The sequence below is a fragment of the Chrysemys picta genome, chromosome 3 (assembly GCF_011386835.1).
Source record: "Chrysemys picta bellii isolate R12L10 chromosome 3, ASM1138683v2, whole genome shotgun sequence".
NCBI classification, from domain to species: Eukaryota; Metazoa; Chordata; order Testudines; family Emydidae; genus Chrysemys; species Chrysemys picta.
The window spans coordinates 117,419,471-117,447,402 of record NC_088793.1 but is presented as its reverse complement, the minus strand read 5'-3'; the positions used below and the strand labels follow the sequence as shown (position 1 = coordinate 117,447,402).

Sequence of the window (27,932 nt, the reverse complement as noted above, 5' to 3'; positions counted from 1 at the left end):
CTTTGGAGACTCTCTGAGTGTATCAGTGAAGAATATGCAATCCATTGTGAAGCGATATACTCAACATCCACAAGCCTGTTTATTTGTCTGGGTCATTCATATCGAAGATCACATCACTGCCTTCTTTAACTTTATAATCTGTTGCACAACTGAAAGTTAGAAAACACACACACACACACACACACACACACACACACACTCACTCACTCTACCGGAGGCTAAAATACAGAGAAGGTGTGTCTTGAATATTGTAGTGTTTTTTTTAAAAAAGGATCTTTTAAAATCCTTATAGATTTCCACAGAAATTTCAGCTGTATTCAGTAAAGCTTATCTACAAATATTACACTTCCTAGTTTCTAAATCAGTTGTTCATGTTTTCAAGAATCTGAAAAAATTTCACTTAATCATTGCTACAACACCTCCGCACTCCCCAATTCTTAAAACATGGGCCACATTAAAGAACAATAATAGAGAGGGGAAGGAAATTAAATGCCACAGCTATACAGTCCCATCTGATTAATGTCTCCCATTGGCATCCTCCTGCTGAGTAACTAAGATTGTGTGTCCAAAAACATCATAAGCAGGGCAAGCCGCCTGAGAGGATGAGGCGGGACCTACTGCACTTGGCGTAGAAGGCCCTAAAGGCCAAAGAATGCAGAAGTTAAAGCAACAGCAATCTTCAGCGCCTAGAGAAGTTGGGGGCTGACCTCACATTATGCCCTGACTGAGGAATCATCTCTTTCTGCCCATGAAGAAAATCGAGACTAAGTGGAATGTGTAATAAATCAATCTTTACCAGGCATTAATCTTTACCAGTCCTGTCTGCTTATGCGCCTTGGCAATATAGAATTGCGTGTATTTTACAAAGTTAGCATTATGAATTTGTTTATGTCCCTACAAAGAGAAAATAAAGACTCCAGTTTTCTAAAGGTTAAGTAGGACTCTGTGAACATTGAGGGCACATCCATATTTATTTTTTATCATAAGGTTGGAGGAAAAGCTGGGAAGGGACCTATCTGGACAGAGCTGGAAAGGAGATCATGCTTCAGTAAAGAAGAGAGATCAGGGCCTTAGAATTCTAGAGAGAAAGTTGCAGGAAGGGAGTGGAAATGAGAGACCTGCTATTGCCTTAACTTTCCTTGTTGTAATGTATCTTCTGTGTGAGCAGATACAAAGGGGCAACTCTCAGGGTTTCAAACAGGCATTTTCATATCTTGTTGATAAGGTTAAAACTCAAGCGGGAAGCCAACCATCTAACCAGTGGGCTAAAATAAAACACTGTCCTGGGGAACAAACACATGAGTATTCCTCTTATACTTCCTCTATGGGCAGAGGGCTGCTTCTTGAGAATTCCAGAAGAGAAGGGTTCAAGTCTGCAATTTTTACTACAATACTTTGCAAGGAGCACTATTGCGCAAATATCAGACCAAATACATAACAGAGAAGAGAGGACTCATTTTTTCTTTCCCCGGAGGCTTGTAGCATTAGAACTGTGTCTGGCATGCCCAACTTTTCACTGGTCTTCTTTAGTTAAGCTTTCCCTGCTCATGGTCCAGGCAGACAGAGATGAGCTGTATTGTGGTGGAAGAATGGGTCATGAGAATGATCTCAAGCTACAATGGGGATGGGGAGTTAAAATGTAGGCACTGTGATAGACCCAGGCCAGTTGGGTACAGCAGAATAGCAGAAGGCAGATATACCGGGCACTTGATTAACAGTTTTCTGTTCCCTGACTGACCAGAGCAGGGGCTGCTCCAGGCTAATGAGAACAGCTGACTCCAATTAACCTGCAAAGAGTCAGGTGAGGCCATTAAGCTAATGTGACCACCTGACTCTAATTAAGCCCGCTGATACTATAAAAAGGGCTCACTCCAGTCAGGCAGAGGAGAGCCAGGGAGCCAGAGGAGAGGACCTGCAGGTTAATGAAGACACCCTCAAGTTATTGATAAGGGAGCCCTAAGGTAAGAGTGGAGAAGGGAGAAACAGGAGAGCTGTGGGGAAGCGGCCCAGGGAAATGTAGCAACTCTGGTAGTGAAAGGTTGGCTGCTAACAGCTGCTACCATTAGGGTCCTTGGGCTGGAACCCGGAGTAGAGGGCGGGCCCGGGTTCCCCCAGCCCACCACTACAGGAACACCTCCTGGGAGGGGAAGTCAGGCCCAGTCAGGACAGGAGGCTAAACTGTTCTAAAACAAGCCCTAGGGACAACAGAGATTGTGGGAGTTCTCTCACCAACCTCCTTGCTGGTTTATGATGAAAAGGGCTCAGTAGACTGTAACCCTGGCCCTAGAGAGAGAAGGGCTACGTGGAGGGTCACAGAGAGCCACTGAGGCTAGCATATACCGCCTAGAAGCGCAGGACCCATGGGGACAAGGTCAGAGCTCTGCCACAGCACTTAACCATCTATAATATTGGAGGTTTGCAAAATGGGGTCATCCAGCCAGCCTTGAAACTATAAGTATTATTTTTGCTTTGTTCTTTTATCGTTATTTTAAGACTTTAGCCCCTCCACATGAAATATACTGGAGAGGATGCATAAGCCAGAGTGAATTTCCAGGAAATGAAGAATACACATATGCTTGGCTGATCTTGTAATGAACTGGGTGCACAACTGTTGCTTGTCACAAAAAGTCTATTTGCTCAAATTTTTCCACAATGAGTTTTACAAGTTTTTCTTAATACTACACTCAGCAGGATGAAGTTTTCTTCTGCTTAGCCAGCCTGTCCTGAGAGTCTCTTCTTCCATAATACGTAGAGGTGTTATTCATAAAGGTTTCCTTTTGGCCCACCAAAACAGGCAGAGAGTTTCTTTCAGTCAGGTTTTACTTTTCATGTCCCCATGTTGGTTTACATAAGCTATGACTGCAGTGCTGTTGGTTATCAGTGGGATGTAATGCTAATAGAGATTCCTCAAGTTGAATATAGCTAGCCCACCATTTACATGAAGACATTGGTGTATATTTTTCTCTTCATCTCTATTTCCCAGACCAGTCTCCCAATATGAATTTGCAAATCACTTGAGTCTTTTCTGAGTTTTATGTTGGCATCTGCTTAAGGGTGTTCTCCCATTTGACTGAATAATAGAACAGATTTTCACTTGGAAAAGAAGTAAAGAACTAATCCTAGGATGTATTTTGCTTTTCTTGGAGTTTTAACCTAGGTACAATTGTTGTAAGAGTCCACAGTGGATTTGTCACCAGGTATTAAATCCTCAGTCCTGAGACTGCTACCTTACTGCATATGCCAACTACATTGAGCCATAGTTCACACTGATGTTAAACATCCATGCCTAACATTCTTTAACACATTAAACATACATATAAACCATCCCTAAATTGTGCTTTATAAAGAACCCGTAACAAAAATCAGAAGACGCTGATTCTCTGGTGCTAGGGCACCTTTTCTGGAAGTACCTGATGTCAAAACATTGCAAGAATTTTACTATCATCATCCCCATCTCTCTCTCTCTCTCTCTCTCTCTCTCTCTCTCTCTCTCTCAAATGAATGTGCTCTTCTGCTTAGCTCAGTTTTCTGAATCTTACATGTTCAAAGCTGTGTATGGGGAGAGGGGGGAGTCCACGAGGTGCTGAATGTGTCCTGAGAATTACACCATGCTTTCAACTCATTTCAGTAGGAGCTGAGACCACGCAGCACCTTACAGGATCAGGCCCTTTATCAGTCAGGAGCATGACTTGATACTAATCAGGAACTTGGTAGTCATGCCCCTCCTTAAGACACAAACAAGCTACAGGCAGTATAAAGACAATTATTCAGGACAGGACCCACAGGGATATCAGTGCCACACTCATAGGATTAGACTTTAAACCACTTCTTTTATCTCCTGAACATAATGTGATGGCATAATTAATAAGGTCAAACTGGTTACTACTACTAATAGGTTCTGCATAACTCTTGTGATGTGGACTAGCAGTTGTAGTGATTAAACAATAGCAGTGAAATTGCCAAAACAATCAAGTGCATTTCTATGCTTCATTGGTTAATTTCTGGTTTTAAAACTGAACAGATGGAGCTCGTGGGCTTTATTCAATATCTTGGACTTCTTTTAATTAGATTCCTGTTCAAGCTTGTCTGCTTGCAGAACATGCAAACCCCAGGTTTAAAAACAATCTTGGGAATCCCATTCCATTGGCTGGTAGAGACTAATGTGTCAAGGAAGTGCTGTGTTTTCATCTCTTGGGAATTGTGCCTGCTGCTTCAGTTTTAGGAAATGGTCAGCCGGTAAACAACAGCCTGGTATTAATGAGATATTCTGAAGATGTAGCTGTGCCGTAGCCAAACACCAGATTAATGCATCAGTTCATCATGAGGCTTAAGAATTTCAGAACATTTTTGTTATATCTATCCATCACGAACATTCTGTATGCCTAGGGTTACCATACGTCCGGATTTTCCCGGACATGTCTGGCTTTTTGGGCCTCAAATCCCTGTCCGGTGGAAAATCCCAAAAAGCTGGACACGTCCGGGAAAATAGGGAAGGAGGGCCCGGCAGTGCTCAGCCGGGGCCGCTGGGGCTGGGGGTGCGATGCTCGCCCGGGGCCAGGGGCCGGCGCGGTGCTCGCCCAGGGGTGCGGGGCTGGGGGCCGGCGCGGGCACTTGGCCGGCGCCGGCGCTCAGCTGGGGGCACGGGCACTTGACCGGCACCCCAGGGCCCGAGCCGAGCCAGGTGGGAGACGCCGGGGCCAGAGCCTCTTGGCCTGGGCCGGCCGGCTGCCAGAGGGAGCCGCTCGGCCAGGGGGGCCGGACTGGGCCACACCGCGCCGCTCCCCGCCCCAGCCTACCTGCTGCCTCCCTGTTTCAGGCTTCCCGCGAACATTTGATTCGCAGGAAGCAGAGGAGGGGGAGGAGCAGGGGGCAGAGCGTTGAGGGGAGGGGGCAGAGTTAGGCGGGGCTGGGGCGGGGAAGGGGCGGAGTTGGGGCGGGGCCGGGGCCCCAGGGAGTGTCCTCCTTTTTAAAAATTAAAATATGGTAACCCTAGGTAGCTGCTAAGGATTTTAACAATTCAGATGAACTTTACTTACAAAATGATAAATAGTATCTATGCCCCCAAAAAGAGTTAAAAAACACACGGTGCTACACTGGACCAATCCTGCGATTCTTCAGCAGGCAAAACTCCCATCAACTTCAGGATCGGGCCCAGTATAGTCTTTTCTTAGTTTAAAAAAAAAAAAAAAATTCAAGCCAACCAAAAAGGAAAATAAAGGAACAACCCTGATGGATTGTTTATGCAATACATAATTTGACATCAGTCACCTAAAGGGTTAGATTCCAAGACAACAGTCTGGCCTGAGCAAGGTGCAGTTCATTAGTTGTGCTGCTCCTGGAATGAAGGCTGTGATTCAGAGAGACCATATGCCCACTGCCATGCTAGCTGGGTCACAATTTGACCCAAAGTGATTTGCCAGTGTTGAAAAGCAATCCTATCTGAGGATTTTAAAAGGGACACCAATTTAAAAAAATAAATAAAAAACCACGTTGGAAGTAGTTGCCTGTATCCACCTGCCAATATTTATGGTGTTACAATAGAGTTTCATGTTTTGTAAAAGTTACTGCCTTTTGTTTCTTTCAGTTCTACTAATCTTAGGCATTACTTGTGACAACAGTAGGACTACAAAGACCAGGGGCCTAGTTCTCTTTGATCCTGCACCTTGTATAATCATTTACATCTGTGCAAAGCAGATGTAAAATGCTATCAAATCTGTATTCTCCACAGATTGGAACTCACTGTAGCTTTTTACACTCACTGTATAGAAGCGTAAATGAGTATGCAATGGGACTACGACAGAATGAGCAAGGTTGAAAAAGAAGGGCCTTAATCCTCTGCACAGACGAGCGAGGGCTCTGGACAATCTAGCTCCATGTCAGCATGATGCGCGCAAGTATTCACAGGATTGAGCCTTAAAGAGGCTCAACGGAAGCATCTTTATTGAGGTTAGTCATGTGGCTCCTCCTGCACAGTTCCTACATAGCTGTATTTCTTTTTCTAATTGTTAGGCACTGCAGAACTCAAACTGGGTTGCCAAGCAAGAACTTTATCCTCTGTGTCACCACACTGCAGAGTCCACGGAGGAAAATGCAGCAAACGCCTCACCAAAAGATGCTACACCCGCTGACTCAGCAGCATTCGGTGATTAGGAGCAGGCTGCTGATTGGACAGCACGGTGTATAAAGTTTCCTGTTCCTGTCCCACCCTTTGTCTGAGCAACTAGTTCTTCAGAAGCAGAAGTCCCTGCTTCTTTGTTGGGCTCCTACTCCTTGTTCTTGTTACCATATCTTGTCCCCGCTCCTGCTACCCTGCCCTGATCCCTGCTGCTGATTCCATCTTTGACCCTTGGCATGATTTCTGACTCCAACACTAGCTTAATCCTTGGTGTGGCTCGAACTCGGACTTTAAACTTTGTCATGATTCACAACTGTGACTCTGACCCACCCGAGGCTCTCACCATTGGGTCAGACAGTCTCTTTATGACCCTGACGCTTATAGCTCAAGGCACCCCAGCAGCTCCACATAATTATATATATGTTTAAATATTATGTCAGTAAAACAAAACTAAGGAGCAATTCAAAAGAATCAGAAATATGAACAAAACAGCCTACCATCACTCCTTTATAAAATACCCTGGATAAACATCTGTGATACATGAAGGGGGAGGGAGCTACTCCTCCCCCTTCATGTATCACATGCCCCCCAAAATCACAGATGGTGCTGGCCAGCCTGGTTCAGGTCAGGTCCACACCAGCTGGGATTTCTTCCTGGAGGTTTAGGAAACAGAGTTAATAAGATACATGCACCTCTAATTTTACTAATAATTACATGAAGAACTAAACAGTACTTTTTACATTTCAAGGACTACAATGACTTAAAATCCAGGGACATTTTTACCTGGCTGATTCTGGAAAACCTTCCCAGGAGAGTGCATCAAAATCCCTCTTGGTCTGTTCTCTGCTTGCTTTACCTGTAAACAGGGCTGGCTCTGGCTTTTTTGCCGCCCCAAGCAAAAAAAAAAATTTTTTTAAATCAGGGCGGCCAGAACGGCAACGCTAAAATAAAATAAAATAAAACCCTGCGGCGTGGCCGGAGCAGCAAAACAGGAAGAAAAAAAAAAAACCTGCAGCGCGGCCGGAGCTAGGGTGCAGGGGGACTCCCCGCGCTGCAGATGTGCCCCAGGCAGCGGAGTGTGCGCCCCGGCTAGTGGGGGGGGGGGGGAAAGAGGGAGGGAGAGAGAAGGGGGGCGGCCAGGGCTTCAGCATGGCGCTTGTCATGCGGCCCCGACCGCTGTGCTGCCGGGAGGGCTCCGCGCCGCTCCAGTTGGAGGGGAGGGAAGGACGCAGGCTGCCCCCTTGGCTGGGGCAGACGGAGTGCGCAGCCTGCTCCCAGCGGGGCACTCCCCTCCTCCATGCCATCACCCCCTACAAGGCGGCCGGATCGGCGAACAAAACAAAACAAACAAAAAGCAGCCGTGCCACCGTAGGATTGGGCGGAATGCCACCCCGTAGAATCTGCCACCCCAAGCACGAGCTTGCTCAGCTGGTGCCTGGAGCCAGCCCTGCCTGTAAAGGGTTAACAAGCAAAGGACAGACCAAGAGGGATTTTACGGTTACCTGTCTGGCTGGCTGGGTGTCCTCTCCTCCCCCTTTCACGTATCACATCATCTTTAAAATGCCAAGAAACAACTTGACTCCCACAACATTATCTCTTCATAAAACCACAGCAGGAAAAAAAAAAAAAACCACACACAATCTGCACCAACTCTTTATAATGCACCACAGACCCAGATATCTTCCACATGCCACACTGACCCACAGTCATGAGCTCCAAATGGTGACTAAGGCAGAATGATAGACTATGCATCATGAGAATTAAAGTCTAGTACAGTGATTGTCAACCAGGGGAATGCATACCTCTGAGGTACCAAAAGTCTTCCAGGAGGTACATCAACTCATCTAAATATTTGCCTAGTTTTACAACAGGCTACGTAAAAAGCACTAGTGAAGTCAGTACAAACTAAAGTTTTATACAGACAACAGCTTGTTTATACTGCTCTATATACTGTACACTGAAGTACAATATTTATATTCCATTTGATGTATTTTATAATTGAATGGTAAAAATGAGAACGTAACCAATTTTTCAGTACTAGTGTGCTGTGATACTTTTGTATTTTTAGGTCTGATTTTGTAAACAAGTAGTTATTAAGTGAGGTGAAACTTGGGGTATGCAAGACAAATCAGACTCCTGAAAGAGGTATGGTAGTCTGGACAGGTTGAGAGCCATGGTCTAGTATAATTATTTCCTTTGGGGCAGTACGGGATGGGGACTATGCTTTGCAACTCTTGAAAGTGACTTTTGTCTTGGATTCAGGGACGGTGTAGATGGACACCAAAATGCTGCATCTAGCCCTCCTTGGACAGAGGGCTATTTGCCTCAACATGAAGCTGTTAGTTGCAGGGAAAGTAAAACCCAGAGGACATTTTATTATGAGCAAGTATAGACAGGATTTATCTGTGCTATGATACAAAATTACAAAACTTTGGTCAAAGGCAACTCTTTCTGGAGTCAAATGAAACACTCCCATTGACTTTAATAAGAGCTGGATCAGGGATAGGTAAAGACTATGAGGGTTAGTCTAACTATTTTGTAAGCAGGTTTATAAATTGAAAATTAAATACAAACAAACAAACCTTGCATCATTTATTTGGTATCTGGCTCCTTTGCTTCCCACTGCGTCCTGAATTAGAAGCACCCAGGACAAGGAGTATTTCTTGTGCTTAACACTGCCTCTGCTGCTCTCCCAGTTGAGGAATTCTTGTGTTATTATTCTATATTTTAGTAGAGCGGTCAGTCTGGAAAATAAAAACATTTGAACATTTCTTAGTATCAAATTGCTTTGACCAGTTAAATTTTCAAAAAGGTTTCACATTCAAAACACACAGGTACATATACAACACAGGTAACTTTTGCTGTTTGTTTTGTACAGACACATGCACATTTTGTGTGGGAAATTCAGATGCACCTATTGCAAATAGCTTTGAAAGCCAGGGGCATATTGCAAACGGTCAATGCAGAGATGGCCAACCTGCAGCAAGAGGAATTATTGCTGAGTCATCCAGAATTCCTCCAGAGGAGCACACGGTACAATGTCAACTCCATCACCCTTGCACCTTTAGGAAACACTATTTCACTAGGAGGGTGGTGAAGCACTGGAATGCGTTATCTAGGGAGGTGGTGGAGTCTCCTTCCTTGGAGGTTTTTAAGGCCCGGCTTGACAAAGCCCTGGCTGGGATGATTTAGTTGGGAATTGGTCCTGCTTTGAGCAGGGGGTTGGACTAGATGACCTCTTGAGGTCCCTTCCAAGCCTGATATTCTATGAACTAGCTCTGCTTGCTGGTCAGTGTGTGGGAGCATGTCCTACACCAGTATAGCCTCATCTGGATGGTTGAGGCACTAGCGAGGAGCAGTGCCTGCTAATGCCTCAACCATCCCACAGGAATTGCACCTTACATAGTGGCAAATTCGGGAAGTCTTTTGTGTCCAATTCTCATTTGTGTTCCCTTATAAGGCTATGCACAAGCCATGCTTTGACGTTATCATCAAATTGCAACTACACCATCTACATAACAAGTAAAAAAAAAAGCACTCCTGCAATTTTTCCTGTCCCAACCATTTGATTTGCAAGCACTTCTGCTTCTAGAGCAGACCAGCTAATCTGCTGCTTTTCCGCCTCTACCACCTCACAACAATGAAACTGAAGACACCACTGCTGTGCTTCTCTACCCAAATAAAATGAAGATGGTGCATAACTGAGCTCTGAGAGTCCATCTACACTACACAGCAACTGGGAGGTGTGATTGCAGCATAAGTAAGCTAACCTGAGATAGTTTTGTACCAATATCTAACAGAGAAGCCATGACAGCAGCACAGGGCAGCCCCCTAAATTCAAGCCTGCTCGGGACCCTGGGTATGTACTCGAATGGTATCACAGGCAATGCATTAATAAAACAGCAAACACAAATTACTTCCCTAAACTACTGAGGATAAATGTGTTTGATCTTATGGGGGGAAAAATTTGAATATCTTGTTAACACTTACTCTAATTCAGCTTATTCTATGCAAAACTAATGATCTCCATCAAAAAGCCTCTACATCTCAACTCAGCAGATAGATAGATTAATTAGAAAGATAATCATTCACTAAAGCAGTTGAGTTGCTCAGGAAAAGTCTTCATTGAACAGAGATTGTTCCACACTAGAGAAAAACTTGCACTAATCGGTTACAGCTTAAATGCCTCATTTCTTTATCCAAATAAAAAAAGCCTTCAGCATTGCTTCCTTAGTACTTTAAAATAAAATCTTAGAGAAGGTTCTGTTTCCCAATTCTGGACTTCAAAACTATGGGCCCTAGGGTGACCAGATGTCTCGATTTTATAGGGACAGTCCCAATTTTTTGGTCTTTTTCTTATATAGGCTCCTATTACCCCCCACCCCGTCCCGATTTTTCACATTTGCTGTCTGGTCACCCTAATGGGCCCAGTTCTATAAGGCACCATGTTCCCTCAAAGAAAAGAAATGCTTAGTTGGAGCTTAACAGAGATATGGAAGTCTATACTCAGAAAAACTGAAACTGACTGCAGATTAATTAAAAATAAAAACAAATTAAAAAACACAGACAGGAAAAGGACTGGGTACCAGTGCTAGACAGAGTGGGGGATGGGACACCATAACCTTCTTCCCTCTTGCAATGTTACTATGTTTCTACTGAAACCTTAATTCTACAGGATGATGTAAATATGTTCTCTTACTCCATGCAGCCTACCAAAGGATAGCCCACAGAGCCCAGCATTACCCTCCAGTTCTCCACACCTCAGATATAAAATGTCTAAGGGTTGGACTACATGTCCCCATATTCATTGCTCTTTAATGCTGCTGCTAATTAATGTTTATTCTTTGTTCAGTACCACTTAAGTGGTAGGCACTACACAGCACACAAAACCAAAGACGCTCATGACAGACTTCCCCATTGACATCAGACAACACAATGCATGATCATCATCCCGTCACGTCATAAAGAGTCAAGAGAGGAAGCTGCTCCTACATCCGTATCCTATTTTTTAAAAGCAGAAATGTGCAGAAGTCAGTCATTCTTGGGTCACCTTTCTGTAGCTCCTCACCATGGATGATACATTTATTCTACATATCTCTTATTTAAAGGTACTAAGAAAAATTAGAGGAAGGAAAGAAGTTTTGTGATCTTGTTTGGCTGCATCTCACAGAGCTAATATAGCAGTGTTCATGATGCTGTCACCTCAGGGGGAAGGAGTGTTACTATAGCTGTTCAATGAGGCGGGCCAGATGGGGAATAGCCAACAACGGCGGAATAGGGGGAACAGAAATACAGGTCCTGTGCTCATTAAAGTCAATAGGACTTTACTTCAATGGCGCAGAATTAGGCCTATAGAAAAATGGGAGCCTCACTGCCAATTTTGAGCAAACTGTTAACTTCAAACTTTTTTGCAGTGGAACCAACAAAACAAAACAAAAGGTTCCTCCCCACAAAAAAAGTTTTTTGGAAATGGAGACAAATGGTCTTCCTTTTTTTACTTAAAGCAACGTTGTAAACTATACAGTAATTATATTATATAAGCATCATCTATGCCCATAAAGCAACCACTGCCACAGTAGTGCTGTTAATCTGGTCACTGCATCAGAACTCAAATGGTCCCAAGAGACAGCAACACACAGCACTATTATGCAGGGGAGCTGCAGATGTGGAAAGCATATGTGTTACTAGCACTGAAAACTGGTATGAGAGGAACATCCATAATAATAGGGAATTCCTTCATTTTTAACTTTTAAGATCTAATGGTAGAGACATGCCAAAATTATACTGTCCATCTCCCAAATTAAATTTAAAAAATGAAAACCCCTTGAAGACAAATTTTACAGTTATTTCTTTGGTGTTCTTAAGGAATCCATCAACACAGAGAGAGAAAGTTATGCAAATTAGATGCAAGTCCTCTATTCTAGCTAACGTGTCAGCCTCACACACTTTTTGTGGTGCTTTATATTATTGCACTGGTAACATTTTTCATATATTTTATACTACATTTTAAGTAAGGACGTTTATTATTTGTCTGCTTTAATATTTCTAAATGTTTTTTCAATCATGAGGGGAATGCATCAAAATGCTGTCTTTTCACTTAAGCAGAGTTTATGAAATACTAGGCATTGCAAATGGTGCTAAGACAAATTGTTAAAGAGAAACATTCAAATTGTTCCTGCCCATCACAGCGCTTTTTCCAAAATTCACTGAACTCATTGGAAAATCTCCTACCACTGACTTCAATGTGCATTGGGTTGGACCTACAATTTTTCACTAATTAAATGTAATCTAAAAAAGCAAAACTTGGAAAATCAAATGGACCTGTACTGGATAATTGTTTACTTCACTTTACTGTCCATATGCTTTTACCAATTAAGAACAGAAGGCTGACACTGACAGTAATGTTTTCACCCCCATAACTTAATTAATGACTTTTTTCCATGTGAGAATGTTCTGGTTTAAAATACGCTTGCTTAGTGCTTTTGAACAAAAGCTTTTCAGAACAGTGCTAATGGCTTGGAAATGCTGTAAATACTAAAAGGTGTGCCATGACTACTGCACATGTTCAGAAATCCATGGTAACATTCACCTAGGTATGAAATGTGAGCCTGGGGGTGTACAAAACATCATTCTTAATTACTGTTAGTACAGCAGATGACTATAAGACTGTAAACACAATCTAGTCATTCATGCTCAAAAGGCAATTTGCTATTTCTTGTGATCCTATGGTATTTCTTACACACTAATAACTTTTCAGTACAGATGAATCACATTAAATCTGGAGGCGCAAGAGATCAAACAAGTTGTGGATTTTTTTCTCCTCCAAAAACACACATAATGCATAGATTGGTCACAATTACAATAAATTGAAGTACCTCAAATACATAACATTCTAAAATGTTCCTACTGCTGCTGAGATTACCAAGCACTTCTCAATGAAGGGAAGAGCTTTTAGAAAAAGTGCTTTTAAGGAAGGACTTAAACTAGGAGAGGGTAGAGACAGGACAGGTTTAGAAAACTTCACAGAGCAAGGTAGAGAATATGGTGGGAATAGGATCCAGAAAGATAAATTGTGCCTTCAGGCACTGTCCTAAGCAAGGGGTGGTGTATATGCTGCACCATCTGAACAGTAGCCCCAAGGAGGCAGTGTGCCTCAGATGATACCCTTCTAAAGCCCCCAAAGTAGCCCCAATATTGCTAATGTCAAGCATTCAATCATCATTAGTTAGGCCCCTCAAAACCACGACACCAGCTTAAAAATCCATGAGATTTTATAAAAACCAATACCTTTCAGATTAGTTTAATTTACCTTTTTGAAAAAATATTGAGTGTACACTCAGGTCACATTTCAAGCTTTTCTCTGCAACCATAAGGACTAGAAACAAACTTTTTTTTTTTTTTTTTTTTAAAGAAAACTGAGATTCTCATGTATTTGCTGGACTCTGGGAGCTGGGGCTTTAAGAAAAATGAGACTCTCACTAAAATCATGAGAGCTGGCAACACTCCATCCCAGAATCTGGTAGACATAAAAGTGGCTCAACAACACCTTTGCCCCATACCTGGAGTTGCACCTATTGTGCTGCGCGCCTCCTGAAAGGAGCAGTACTTGGAAGCTAGCTCCAGAGTTCTACTTCCAACTCCGCCAGAAGTGACCTCTCCATAACTGCATCCGTAAAATGGGAACAATGACACTTTCCTTTTGAGTAACATCGCAAGGCAAAAGGTCTTACTGAATAAGGGATGTGAAATGCACATAGTTATTAACACTAATCACTGGAAGAGCTGAGACAAGAGACCTCACAGTCTCCTCTGGGCTCCCAACATGTCTTCCCCTAAGCCAGCGGGTCTCAAACTGTGGGTCACGACCCCATTTTAATGGGGTCACCACAAATAGCATTAGACTTGTTGGGGCCCAGGACTGAAGCCCGAGCCCCACTGCCTGGAGCTGAAACCCAAGGGCTTCAGCCTTGGGTGGTGGAGCTCAGGCTACCGTGCCCCCTCCACCCCCCTGCCAGGGGCTGAAGCCCTTGGTCTTAGGCTATGGCCCCCCTGCCCAGGACGGTGGGGCTCAGGCTTCAGCTTTGGCCCCCTGCCTAGGGTGGCAGGGCTTGGGCAGGCTCAGGCTTCAGTCCCCCTCCTGGGGTCATGTAGTAATTTTTGTTGTCAGAAGGGGGTCGTGATGCAATGAAGTTTGAGAACCCCTGCAGGGGAAGCAGTAGCTGCTGATGCACCATTGCCCCATTCAGAGCTCTGTGCCTGTGAGGCTGGAGCACAATTAATGCAGTTCAGAGATTTTAGCAGCAAGCCTCTTTTAACCTACTCTACTGACTATGTGCAAATGGCAATTTTCAGAGTCTTGTAACTTGTACAAATCAGGGTTGATTTTAAGGAGGACAGCATAAGGCACCATTCCTGAGCCCAAGATGATCCCCTGGTCAAAATTTCAAATTCATGCTCCAGACCCTAGAGGCATTTTAGAAGGTCCTCAAAGAAATGGTTGTTTTTAAAAAAAAAAAAAAAATTTACATTGGCAAACCTACCCAGTTTTCCCTAACTGCGTTCTTGGAAACAGCTGAACCACTTTTGCTGAAACTTTCCAAAAGAGTTCTGCCTGTGGCAGACAGCACGCATGGAAAATGTTAACTTGAATGGCTGAAGTTTGGCAAAGTTAAAAGCAACTGAAAACAGGCTAATAATGGAAAATGTTAGGCAACTAGCAGTTCCAGCTCCACCTATAATGCATATATTGCTTTAAAACACAGAATGGTCACAGATGTGACAAGCCCAAAATGCCCACCTCGTTAAAGTAAACATGCTCCTTTTTGCATTAGTGCCCCCATGAGAGAAGCCAGCAGTACGGTGATTTTCAAAGTGCAGTACAAAGCATTAGATACTCATATTTCTGTGTAAAAGAGAAATTATCATCATCATGGGTCTAGCAGGGACACCACAGACCCCTTGAAGAAAGAAAAACATATAAACAACCTATTGCCTCCTGAAAACAGATTACTGAGCAATTTATATGCCAGTCTCTGATGTTCAGCAGCTCAGTAAATTCATTTGCAACCAAAAATTCTGTGTTTAGGATTTACTGACTGTCCTTCCTATTACCAAAGTAATTTAAAAAAGATTAAGAACAGATAAAGTTATCACAAATAATTGGTTTCTCATTAAGGGACTGATACGATGTTAACATGATCAAAATTAGGATTTCTGCTAAATTCTAGTGTTCATGGGTGTGCTCCATTTTTGAAGAAAAATAATCACGAAAATGCTACTTGCAAAACCTAGTAATAAGTAGTTTGAGACAAAATCTCTAGCAATTTCTCTGTCAAAACTCCCACTGTAGACACTTTAATGTGCCGTCAGTATGAGTTCTGCATAAGACAGGACTCCCGGATTTGGCCCATGCCCTGTATATTTAAGTCATTCCAGCCTCAATATTATGCAGCGCCAAACAGCAACAAAACCTAGCATTATTTAAAACATTTTCATGCCAGATCCTCCAATTGCAGGGTGCAAGAGCCAGCAGGAAACATTGGTCATTTTAGTAACAAACTAAAATGAAATGCTTTTTAACTTGGCTTTCTTGTATCATTTACTTTTTATAGCTAGATTTTCAAAACATAGTAATTGCTATTTTTATTATACAGATTTAAACAATATTTAATTTGCCAGTTTCCCCTATATATAGGCTTCAATTTACTAAAATAGCAGTTTGCAAGATCCAAAGCCCAACGGTGGAGACCTAAAAATAAATATGGATAGTTTAAGACCTGTTATAACATGTATGATAAGAAATTTTGTTCTTTTCACATGAACCATAAAATACAAAGATTGGGAAAACCACAAAACAACGCACCATATTCCTTTCCACACCTCCACAAAAAGGATAGTTGCATGGATAGTTCAATGCAACCGCTTTATAAAGCACATATTGGTTTATCAAGTAGTTAGCCATAAAAACCTAGCCTTATGTGTCTTTTGGCTCAAGCTTGGACTCATGATTTCTTGCTACATATTTAAAAAAAAAAATCAATATCCAAGGGTTAGTTTTAAGGATTAAGAAAAGTATTGAATTTTGCTATCTAATTAACTATTTTTGAACTGCATAATTGTGCATTAAAAATAGCAAAATAATTTAGGGCCAGACTTTGTTATCCTTACACCTGTTGAACAGTCTTACTCACCAATTGAAATATACAAGATCATCTGCACAGTAAGGTAGTTATAATTAGTAATTAGGGTGGCAGAATCTAGTCCCTAAAGTTAGTGTGCTATACACTGTAAAGACGAAGTCTCTGTTGATATGCAACCAGTAATATGCCACAAGAAATATATTCACATTCAAATACATACACTGAATGACTTTCTACCGCATGGAACATCATAGTCTCATGAAGTTGCAATATTTAACTGAAAGAAAAACTTAAGACATTAAAGAGAAACATATAGATCAGACCGGATTTTGATCTCACACCTCCAGAGATTCTCATGTTCCACAGGACACTGACTTCACTGCAGTTTTCATGCTGTACATTTACACTGATGTGAGATCAGAATTTTTTTTTTTTATAGATCAGATTAGACAATTAAAAACCTCTTCAACATCAATGTGTTTTTCTCCATTCTCCTTGCTAATCAGAGATATTGGTGCTTAAACAAGTGGTTCTTCCTCCATGCCCATATTTTTTACCTTTTAAATCTTTATAGTCAAATGATGAACTTGAGACATAACTATTCCCACAGAAGCATAATGATTTAACAAACCTTCAGAGTAGGTTAACATAGGCAAAGCTTGTGAATTAAAAAGACCACTCAAACCCAAGCCTCTTCAACAGTAAAAAAGGCAATACAGAAAGTTAATAGCAATTTGTATTGCTCTTTATATATACTGTAGTTACACACACACACACACACACACACACACACACACACAAGGAAACCTAAGATGGTTCCAAACAGAAACGTACATTTACTTTAGTACATCTAAGGTTCCCTAACCAAGCTGAGGAAAGAACTCTGCTACATGGCAATGAAAATGTGCAGAGGCACTATTCTGCTGAAGAAGCACTGCCCATTCTAATAGTTATTGAATTAAAACCAATATTTAAATGGCAAAATGAACCTTAAAGTTTACTCTTTAGTCAGATAAAAGTGATTTCCTCCAACTTTAAGGAATGTGACAATCGCAAATACTCTTTCTTCTGCCTGATAAGCAGTAGGCCATTTTCCATATAAGGTGAAAAATGTGCTAAAGCAGCTCAGGCAATACCATTAATTCTTAGTCTCTTCTTAATATTCAAGAACATAAATGATCATATAAATCAACTTTTCAAGAAACATTGAATGTCCATTATATAATGCAATAGCTATACGTTTTATAAATCAGGCTCAGTGCCCCAGGAACTTTAACTATTTCATCCCTTTAAACCACATATAGAATCTGAGGAGTATATACAAAGTGACAAATTACAAATTGAACTGTCCCAGTTTCAATCCTGAATGCCCCCTGCACTTTACCTTACTCTGGTAAGCCTGCGTGTTTCATATTCTTACTAGAAAACTTGCTGTTAACAGTTCATCTGGAATTATAAGTACATCAACAGAGGAGGAGGAACAGGAGAGGGTTGTAAGCCTGATTGCTAGCAGAGCCAGAAAACTATCGGTCATTAGTTCTGTACATTCACCAGGCTGATCATAAGCTTGATAGCACACAGCCAGCAGGACATAGGCACATGATTTCTTCTACTGACCTTTGTCATTTTAAAACACTGCTTGTTATGTAGAGGTTATCAGTACTGGGCAATAAAATAATATTTATAAACTTTTCTTATGTATTGCATACAGTCACTCCACTTTAGATAAATAGGATACTCACTAAGGCTTTGTCTACACTGGAAACTGAATGACAAAACTTTTGTCATTCGGGGGGGGGGGGGGGAAACCATCCCCGAACAACAAAAGTTTTGCTGATGAAAAGCGCTGGTGTTAACAGTACTTTGTTAGCAGGAGTGCTCTCCTACCAACAAAGCTACTGCTGCTTGTTAGGGATGGAAGTTTTTTTGATAGCGGGAGAGCTCTCTCCTGCCAACAAACAGCGGCTACACTGTGCGCCTTTTAGCGGCACAGCCATGGAGGCACAGCCGTGTTGCTAAAAGGTGCACAGTGTAGACAAAGCCATCAATAGGCTTTGAACCAAGCACTAATTAAAAGGTCAGGATGGAAATCAGAGGTCTGTGTTATAGACAATGTCTGCTACAGAATGTGAGATGTGAAACCTATGAAAGGTATCTTGTACTTAGCTATAAAACATGGTAAGAAAAAAAAAATACAAACTTGTAGTGTTGCATCATCAGCAGAGTTTTCTGCATTCACTTACTAAACATATCACTGACACATTTGTTCTTCTGTTTAACTGGCTGCATTTCTTTTAACTATTTGTCACTAAACACCTGTTTATAATCGTGACACGTATAACCCAATATCTTAATTTAACAATGTTGAAAGCAAAGATTAGTGAACCATGTATATGGGAATCTCACCAGCCCTTGCCAATTTTCTCCAAGTTCCTTTCACTTCATGAATGCCTTGGGCTGCCAAGGTCTTTTTACTATGCTTCTCCAATCTTTATCCCATGCTCACCATTTTCTCCCTCTCTCTTTCATGTGATGAAGAAACGGGGTTACTGTAATTAGATCACCAGATCATTCTATGTAAAAGCTACCATGCTTTGCCCCAATCAGTGACTTGACATTTTAACATATATTTCTCCTTTCATTCTTGAAAACCTTTATTTACAAATATAAACATAATGCCAACATTCTTAGCTACTTGCTTGATTTTCAGCCTAGCAATGCAAAGAGCTAGGATTTGTGTGGACATGATGTGCTCTTTCCTAGCAGACAGGAACTAGAAGGGGAGAACTAGGAGCATTGTTCTGAGTCCTGCATCTCTTTCTCCTAGCTACTGATTTCAAGATCATCACTGACAGACCCTCCAGATTCCCATTCATTCATAATCAGCAAGTGACTAGAGGATATAGTAGAGAGCCAGACGGGAGAGGGGTTAAAAAAATAAATAAATAAAAGTACACTTTAAGGGATCTTCAGGATTTCCTCTGAGAGGCAGAGAAATCACTGGTGGGGATGGCAGGGGAAAGAAAGTCTCTTATTGTGCTTCTTAAAACCAGTTAGTTGACCCCGGGGGGGGGGGGGGGAGAGAAAGGAGAGAACGGGACAAAAGCATATGACTGAACATGACTGATGTAAAACAATTCTTTACAGGACTCTGAAGTCCACGAACCACTCTCAGAATGACCTGTAGTAATCAGTTCTTTATCTTGTAATCTTGTTTGTACACATCAGAAAAATATCTATTTTAATAATACTACCAAGAAATCAACAAAGACATCTTCTCCTTGGGCAGGGGAGGCAGGTAGGAAAACAATTCATTATTTTAAAATGTAACAGAAAAATCACTGAAGTCCAATTTACAGGCCTTGTACTGCAGTACTAAGCAAACAGCTTCTTACAAAATCAAAAACCTGAGAGGAAAAAGACAAGAAAAACATCTAATCTGATTATTATAATCCCAGGGCTTTCTTCACATTTAAGAAAGAAGGATCAGATAATAGTATCAAATTTCCAGCTGTGTAAAACTTTCCTATTATATGCACATTTTTCCTGTTTAGAACATCCCTAAATGTATGAGAATGCAATATGATCTGCCACACCTGATCAGGAAATAGCACCCTGTATTTTCAAGTAAAAATCTAAAGTGTAACTTTAGTCTACTGCATTGACTGCTTCACCAAACCCCTTTAAACTCAATATTTAAAGGAGGCTTGTATGATTTTTTTTTTTTTTAATATCAAATGTGTTGGTTACCGCAAACAGCAAGGGTGAAAGGTGCAATCAGCACCATACAAGAGAGTAAGTTTACAGTACCACCTGATTGTTACAAGTTTCCTGAACTCCACAGTATGGTTCTGTAGCGACACACAGCAGGGCTGGCTTAACCATGAGGTGAACTGAGGCGGCAGCCTCAGGTGCCAGACTGTGGGGGGGCGCTACTAGGACCCAGAGTGTAGAAAATTGTGTCTGCTGCTGGTGCATATGCATTCTCTCTGCTCTAGATGCACAGAGATGGTGGAGTGCTGTGCTGGAGGAAGGAGGACACAAGAGACATAACAGGCAGGCAGGAGAAAAGGTGAGATGGAATAACAGAAAGCAGCAGGAGCTGCAGGGAGAGAGAGGAGGAGGAGCCTCTTATGTACCTCTCTAGCACCCCCAAGAGCCTGGACTGATTAACACCAGCTTCTCATGGCACTTCCTATTTCCTGCTGCTTCCCTGAATCCACTTGAGGAGAACAGGCAGTCAACTGAAGTAGTAGGAGCCAGTTATATCAATGTCTTCAGGGCATCTTCCCTCACTCAGGCCCTGCTACCAGCCTGCTTATTTATCCCCTTCAACTGAGTGTTGAGAGCCACTATAGCTGGCACAGAACAGCAGTCATGAGTGAAAGAAGAAAACGCACCTTTGGGGCAGCATTCAGAAAAAGAAAGAAGGCAAAGGAAGCTTTTCTATCTAAGCAGGAAGGAGCTCTCTTGAGATACATAGACACAAATGCTCACGATGAGCCTTCCGGCCCCAGTGAGGATGTGAGTGGTGAGGAGATGCCTGATCTTCCAGTTAGTCAGACTGCAGGTGACCTGGCAGCTACTGCAGCATCCATATCTCCATCTCAAATGGATGTAAACCATGCACATTCCTGAAGAAAAAGGGTAGATCAGAGAAGAGTGTGGTGGAGGCGCAAGAAACAGCTGCTGCTGAATTTAGTTCCTTAAGTCTAGACAATCCAGGACTGTGGATCCACTTGAGCAGTAGCCTGAGGGACTTCCTTGTACTGCAACTGAAAAACTTCATGTTCCCCAAAGACAATGAAAATAGAAGTTTCCATCCAACACATTACTGGCGTGAAATCCCCAATGGGGACAAAGTGGAGAGGCCATGGCTTATGTACTCAAAAACCCAGAATGCTGCATACTGCTTTTGTTGCAAACTCTTCCAGTCTAATGTTCCAGTCACACTGGGTTCTACAGGAACAAAGGACTTGAAAAATCTGGCTAGAAATCTGGCCTGCCATGAGAAGGCAGCAAATCACAAGAGAACATTCCATAGATGGAAAGAGCTTGAGATGAGACTAAGGTTAAAGGCCACCATAGATGATCAGCATCAAGAGAAGATTGCATCAGAGTCTCTTTACTGGCAAAATGTTCTGAAAAGGCTCATTGCCGTAGTGAGAATGCTTGCTACCCAAAACCTAGCACTGTGTAGCACTTCAGATCAGCTGTATGTGCAAAACAATGGAAACTTCCTTAAAATTGTGGAGCTGATGGCTGAGTTTGATGCTATAACTCCAGGAGCATCTAAGAAGAGTTACCACCCAAGAAATATATATACACACCACTACCTTGGAAAAACAATTCAAAAGGAGATCATGCAGTTACTCTCAACAAAAGTCAAACAGAAGATTGTAGCAGATCTGAAGTCAGCAAAATATTACTGTTATTCTGGACTGCACACCTGACATCAGCCATACGGAACAAATGACTTTAAAGGCGCGTTTTGTAACAACAACAGAACCTAGTGAAAGTGTCCCTGCAATGGTGACTGTCAGAAAGCATTTTCTAGAATTTATTGACATTGATGATACTACAGGAGCTGGTATGACAAATGTGCTTCTTAAAAAGCTGGAAGTTACAGGAATTGCGATAGCGGACATGAGAGGTCAGGGCTACGATAATGGTGCCAACATGAGAGGAAAGAACAGAGAAGTGCAGACATGGATCCAAGAGTTAAACCCTCGAGTTTTTTTTGTCCCATGCAGGTCTCATTCATTGAACTTGGTGGCCAGAGATGCAGCATCAACTTCTAGTGAGGTTGCTGAATTTTTTCATGTAATTCAAACATCTATGTATTTTTCTCTGCATCAACTCATCAATGGCAAATTTTGAAGCAACATCTGGGAACATCCTCTCTGACACTGAAACCACTGAGTGTCACACGATGGGAAAGTCGAGTGGAGGCGATAAACCTATCAAACACCAAATTGGGAAGATAGGTCATGCCATAGTTGCCATTATGGAGGATAATGCTACAGCAGGAACTGTTCGTGGGAGAATCACCAGAAACCTACATAACTTCACATTTCTGTGTGGCTTAGTGTTGTGGCATGACATACTGTTTGGAGTCTCTTGCTTACAACATTTATTTCAAAGTGTTGACCTTGATATATCTGGAGCATTGGAACTGGACAAAGCAAAATCATACCTACAGTCTTACCGGTCAAATGAGGGATTTCAAAATGTTCTGAAGAGTGCACAGAAGTTGGCAGAGGAACTTCACACTGAAGCTATTTTCCTACCCATTCAAGAATACAAGAGTCACCGAAGATGATGACATTTTGATTATGAGGAATGGGATAATCCCATAAGAGACCCCAAACAACAATTTGAAGTTGAATTCTTTAACCAGGTGCTAGATTGTGCAATACAGTCAGTTGAAGAACGTTTCATGCAGCTCAAAGAACACAGCAGTATATTTGCGATGTTGTATGATATTCCAAAACTCCTCACTATACCTGAAGATGACCTACACCAGCAATGCAGGGCACTAGAGACAGTGTTGACACATGATGACATGCGCAATATTGATGCGAGTGATTTAGGTGATGAACTGAAAGCCCTTTCAAGATACATTTCAGCAGGATCAACTTCAAAGGCAGTTCTGAACATATGTGCACAAATAAGATGACCACCCTCTTTCCAAATATTTTTGTTGCTCTGCGTATACTTCTAACACTTCCTGTAACAGCTGCCAGCGGAGAATGCAGCTTCTCCAAGCTGAAGTTAATAAAAATACATCTACGCTCCACAATGACACAGGAGAGGCTGGTCGGCCTTGCAACCATCTCAATAGAGCATGAGCTGGCTCAGACTGTGGACCTTCAGGAAGCAGTTCAAATCTTTGCAACTAAGAAGGCACCGAAAGCACCACTTTGATTATTCAAACTGATTAAAAATGCCAGTGTTTACTATGCAGACAAGAAAAGTTAACTTTCAAACGCCTGAACAGCAAATGTAAGTGTTACTTACAATTTTTGAACAAGGCATTTTAAGTTGTTAGTTCTCCTTTATTGGGGTAGGTGGCAGAGCAGAAGAACAGGAAGAAGGCAGAATTGAGACCTTTCAAAGTTTTGGCCTAATCAAGGGGGCATGGGGGAGGGGTGTCATTTGAGCTCCCTGCCTCAGGTGCCAAAATGTTGTGGGCCAGCCCTGACACACAGAATGCACCATGCAGTAATGTCTAGCTACCAAGGACTCTTTCAGGAGTGTGCAGCCAATCACAGAGAATCAGACAAGTGACTTCATAGTCTCCTGAATTTTGAAAAGTGTCTTTCCCCACAAAAGAACAAAACCTTTTTCAAAACCAAGAAAATTATTTATTAGAATGTTCTGTACTCTCAAAAGTCTGGCTTCATACTCCAGCAGGGTTCATTGGTCATTCTGGTTCACCACTGCAATTCATCTGGTTCATCACAACCCAACAATTCTGGAATAAGAGAGTGTGATAAATGAAATGGAGGTAGCTCCCTTTTATAAACACCCAGCCAGCCAGCTAGCTGTAAAATCCCTCTTTGTGTCTGTTCTTTGCTTGCTTTACCTGTAAAGGGTTAACAAGCCCACAGGTAAAAGAAAAGGAGTGGGAACCTGACCAAAAGAGCCAATGGGAAGGCTAGAACTTTTTAAAATTGGGAAAGAAGCTTTCCCTTTGTGTCTGTTGTGTCTCTCTGGGAAAGAGGGGAACAGAGGGCAGCAGGAATGCTGTGTAAAGCTTTAAGTCAGGTATGAGAAATCATCAGATCATACCTAGAATTACTTATTTGAAACCCCCCAAATATGTAAGTTAATTATGAATGTTTAAATGGACGTTATTTCTTTATTTTGGCTTGTGGATCTCCTCTGTGCTAATCCCAGATGCTTTTGTTTGCTTGTAACTTTTAAGAAGTACCTAAGAAGAAAGCTATTCTTGGTACTTAACTTTTGGAATTGCTCTTTTAAAATCTAGCAAAAGCCTAAGTTCCAGATGTATTTTCTTCCTCTTGGTTTCTAATAAAATTTACCCTTTTTTAAGAACAGTATTGGATTTTTGGTGTCCTAAAAGGTTTGTGAATGTTGTTTGATTAGCTGGTAGCTACAGCTAATTTCCTTTGTTTTCTTTCTCAGATCTTCCCCGGAGTGGGATGAAAGGGCTTGAGGGTAACCCATAGGGAGGAATTCCCAAGTGCTCCTTCCTAGGTTCAAAGGGGTTTTTTTGCATTTGGGTGGTGGCAGCGTTTACCAAGCCAAGGTCAGAGAAAAGCTGTAACCTTGGGAGTTTAATACAAGCCTGGAATGGCAAGCATTAATTTTTAAAATCCTTGCGGGCTCCCACCTTCGGTATTCAAAGTGCCAGAGTGGGGATTCAGCCTTGGCAGAGGGACAGCAAGCAAACAAACAAGCAAAAAAAAAAATTAAACATTGGCTGTCTTGCCCTTGCTATTTGAAATATTTAATAAAAATACATTTAGTTCGCTGAAAAAACAAACTATTTGCAACAACTTTCTTGATGAATGGCTTAGGTCAGTCACTTAATACTTCCTCTCACTCAGAGATGTTGTAAATATTAGTCACCGTAAATGTTCAGAATTACTGTTCTTACTAGGCAATTTTTTCCTGTAGAATCATTAAGCAGGTGCTTATCAATGGAGTCTTATGTACAATAATTCATATCATAGATACATGTGAACACAGTTTATTAGAAACAAGCCAAAATTTCTTACTCAGATTTTACTTCATTTCTCATTCAGTTCAAATTGGGAGAAATTTTCATAAGTTCACGAGGAAAAAAAAGCAAAACGTGTTCATGGCCCCAGTTGGGTAAAACTTCTGTTGATGTCTTGCATTCTTACCTTATTGCCATGTAAGGAGCAATGGGAACATGACACTTAAGAATTTCCCGAGTTATCCAGGGAGTTTGCCGTGCCACAGTGAAGGAAAACACATGCCACATTAGGAATTGGTTGCAAGAGTAAGGAAACAGAGAGTCCATAGTAGATCTTTCTCAGTCCTTACTTTGAATACCATCTTTAGCATATATAATCTCTCTCTCCTCGGCATCTAAGAACAAAATGTTGTGCACAGTTTGGGCAACAAAGATGAAAAAAATGCATCCAATACTTCAGAGGATACAAGAAGAATTATTTAGAGATGGAGGAACAGCTTTCGAAGCTTAATGTGTTAGGCCTGGAAAACAGAAGGCTATGGGGGGGGGGGGTCACTGCAATTACGATATTCAAGTAAATATATAAAGGGATAAGTAATGCATTGTAGATGGAAGCCTATTCTCTTCACACAGTCAACACAAAACAAAAAGGGACTGAGTCTAACTAGATACCAGGAGAGGCTTCTGCAGACACAAGCATGCTAATCCAGCAAGGCATTTAAGCACGTGCATAACTTCAGGTACACAAGTAGTCACAGTGAAGCCACTTAAAATATTCATGTTCTGAATTTATTTATATATTTATGCAGGTGCTTAGGTGATTTGCTGACTTGAGGCGAGAGTGATTGACATGTTGCAGTAATCTGCCAATTTATTTAACGGAAGCTATGAATGTGACTTAAAAAAAAAGAAAGAAAGAAACAGAAGGGATGATTTCAGTACCTACAAAAGCATAAAATGTTGCTATTTATAAGTCCTGCTACATTATCTTTCTTTCATATAAGCCAAACAGTAACAACATTAGCAACTTGCATTCAAACCAATGACCTAAAAGTGAAGGTACCATATCTTATTACTAATCCTCAAAATCATCCAGTCTTCTCCCGTTTAAAAAAAACATTCCTAATATATACTACAAGTCTTTCCAGATTTTGTGATTTTAGAGGATTCTGTTCTGTTCTACTCAGGTTCTTATACTGTATCTGTCACATGGTATATTTAAATGATTGTGCTGTAAGTCAATAACAATATAAATAAGCCCAATATCCAACTGAAAATAAAAATAGGGAGAGTAGCACATAATTTTAAAAAAATTCAAGTGTTAATGTTTGTGAACCATAAACGTAGCCGAACAAAACCAAATTAACTCACTCATAGTATACAACAGGCTTCCTGATCAGTGGTGCAAGTACAGTGGTCCGGTCCAGTATGCCATACCACTACAATATTTATAGCCGGTACTCTGTACCGGAAAGACACAGGAGGAGCAGAAGGTGGGATTGCCGGGCAGTCCCATGCCAGCAGCTCCTCTGGTGCGTCTGTACCACCTCCAGCCCTGCCACGCAGATACATCTCCGTCTGGGGTCTGTACAGCAGCCCCACCAGAGGACAGGGCTGGTGGTACAGCCGCGCCAGAGGAGCTGCCCACGTTTTGCTCCTTTTGCCACTGCGGTTCCGGAGAGCCCTGGGGTTCAGAAGTCTCTGGCGCAGCAGGAGGAGGACAGAGGCCCCCCCAGGTAACGTGGGATGGATCATGGGGAAGGAACAGGGAGAGCATGGGGCCCTGGGCTGGAGGCAGGGTGGGAAGGAGTCATGTGGGAAGGTCACGTGCCCCCCCCTTTGTGTCCCTCCCATGAGGGCAGCATACTGGTAAGAAATTAATTCTGCTTGCACCACTGTTCCTCATACATTGGCTTTCAGATCTGTACTTCTCAACAGAACAAAAAACAAACAAAAAAAAGTAGCAGTAGTAGTTTTGTGATCACCATGGTATCCAAATGTCTATCTTAAATTAATCATTATTAGGTGGTAAATATTGGAATGAGATGCAGCTAGGTTTATAGAATCTTTATGTTATTCATTTCACACATTTTCTCTGTGACCCTGGATCAGTAAACACTTATATTTTTCTTGTAGAATTATTCTCTTGAAGGCAATGCTCCCTGCATTGTCAGAACCTTAAATATAGCCACTTCCAGGTGCAGCTAATTTTTATTCTACAAGCATGTTTTCAGTGGTATTTACCTTATCCAAAAGTCTGAAAATATACACAGTTGAGGAAACTATTTTACTCAGATAAAGTGACATTAAATATTATTGGAGAGAAGGAAGGATGAATGTCTGAATGAAAAGGGAATTTTAACCTTTTAAATTAATTACTCTTAAAGGGGCCATTATGTGTTAATCCGAAGCATGAAAGGCTAACTCTGATATAGCCAGGAGCAAACATGCTAATAGTTGCCTTCAGAAAGTATAACTTGTATTAGCAGAAGGCAAAATGGGATGACTGTTATTCATGTGACAGCAGAAATCTCACATGGCTAACCACCAACTGAGAGCATCCTAAGAAACTACAGGACACTGGCTCCTACCCTGCGGGATATAAGCCCAGAAGGTATAACAATTATCATGAGAAGACGGGAAAGGAAGCACTTTTGCTGTATCTTCACAGTTAATTACATTTAAACATACCACTCAGAAAAAGCAGCTCACCCAAGAATTTTACTGGAGGGTGAGTCCATACACTGAAACTCAGATTTTTACCAATATCAGTTTCTTTTACAATGCTGAATGTGTCACTGATCCCAAACACCTTTTAAAATTAAATATATATTTACCAGTGCTTTGATAACTTTTCAGAAAAGAAAATGAAACCAACAGAAATTCACTTGATTTCAAATTTCTTTACCAACTCAAATTAATTTTGTTACTAAGCCCAAATTTAGCCCAGTTTTGGGCTGCCACTTCTTCCCCCACCTATGAGGTTCAT

The 27,932-nt window shown here is 41.7% G+C and overlaps 1 protein-coding gene across 4 annotated transcripts in view; it reads right to left on the bottom strand.

Moving 5' to 3' along the window:
• TIAM2 (TIAM Rac1 associated GEF 2) overlaps window positions 1-27,932 on the bottom strand; it is a 235,778-nt gene that overhangs the window by 183,918 nt on the left and 23,928 nt on the right. For all 4 annotated transcript variants that reach the window (XM_008177654.4, XM_065588849.1, XM_042848258.2 and 1 more), the window contains exon 2: window positions 8,698-8,859. The gene's annotated coding sequence lies outside the window, so the exon portion shown is untranslated. The remainder of the gene's footprint in view (window positions 1-8,697; window positions 8,860-27,932) is intronic.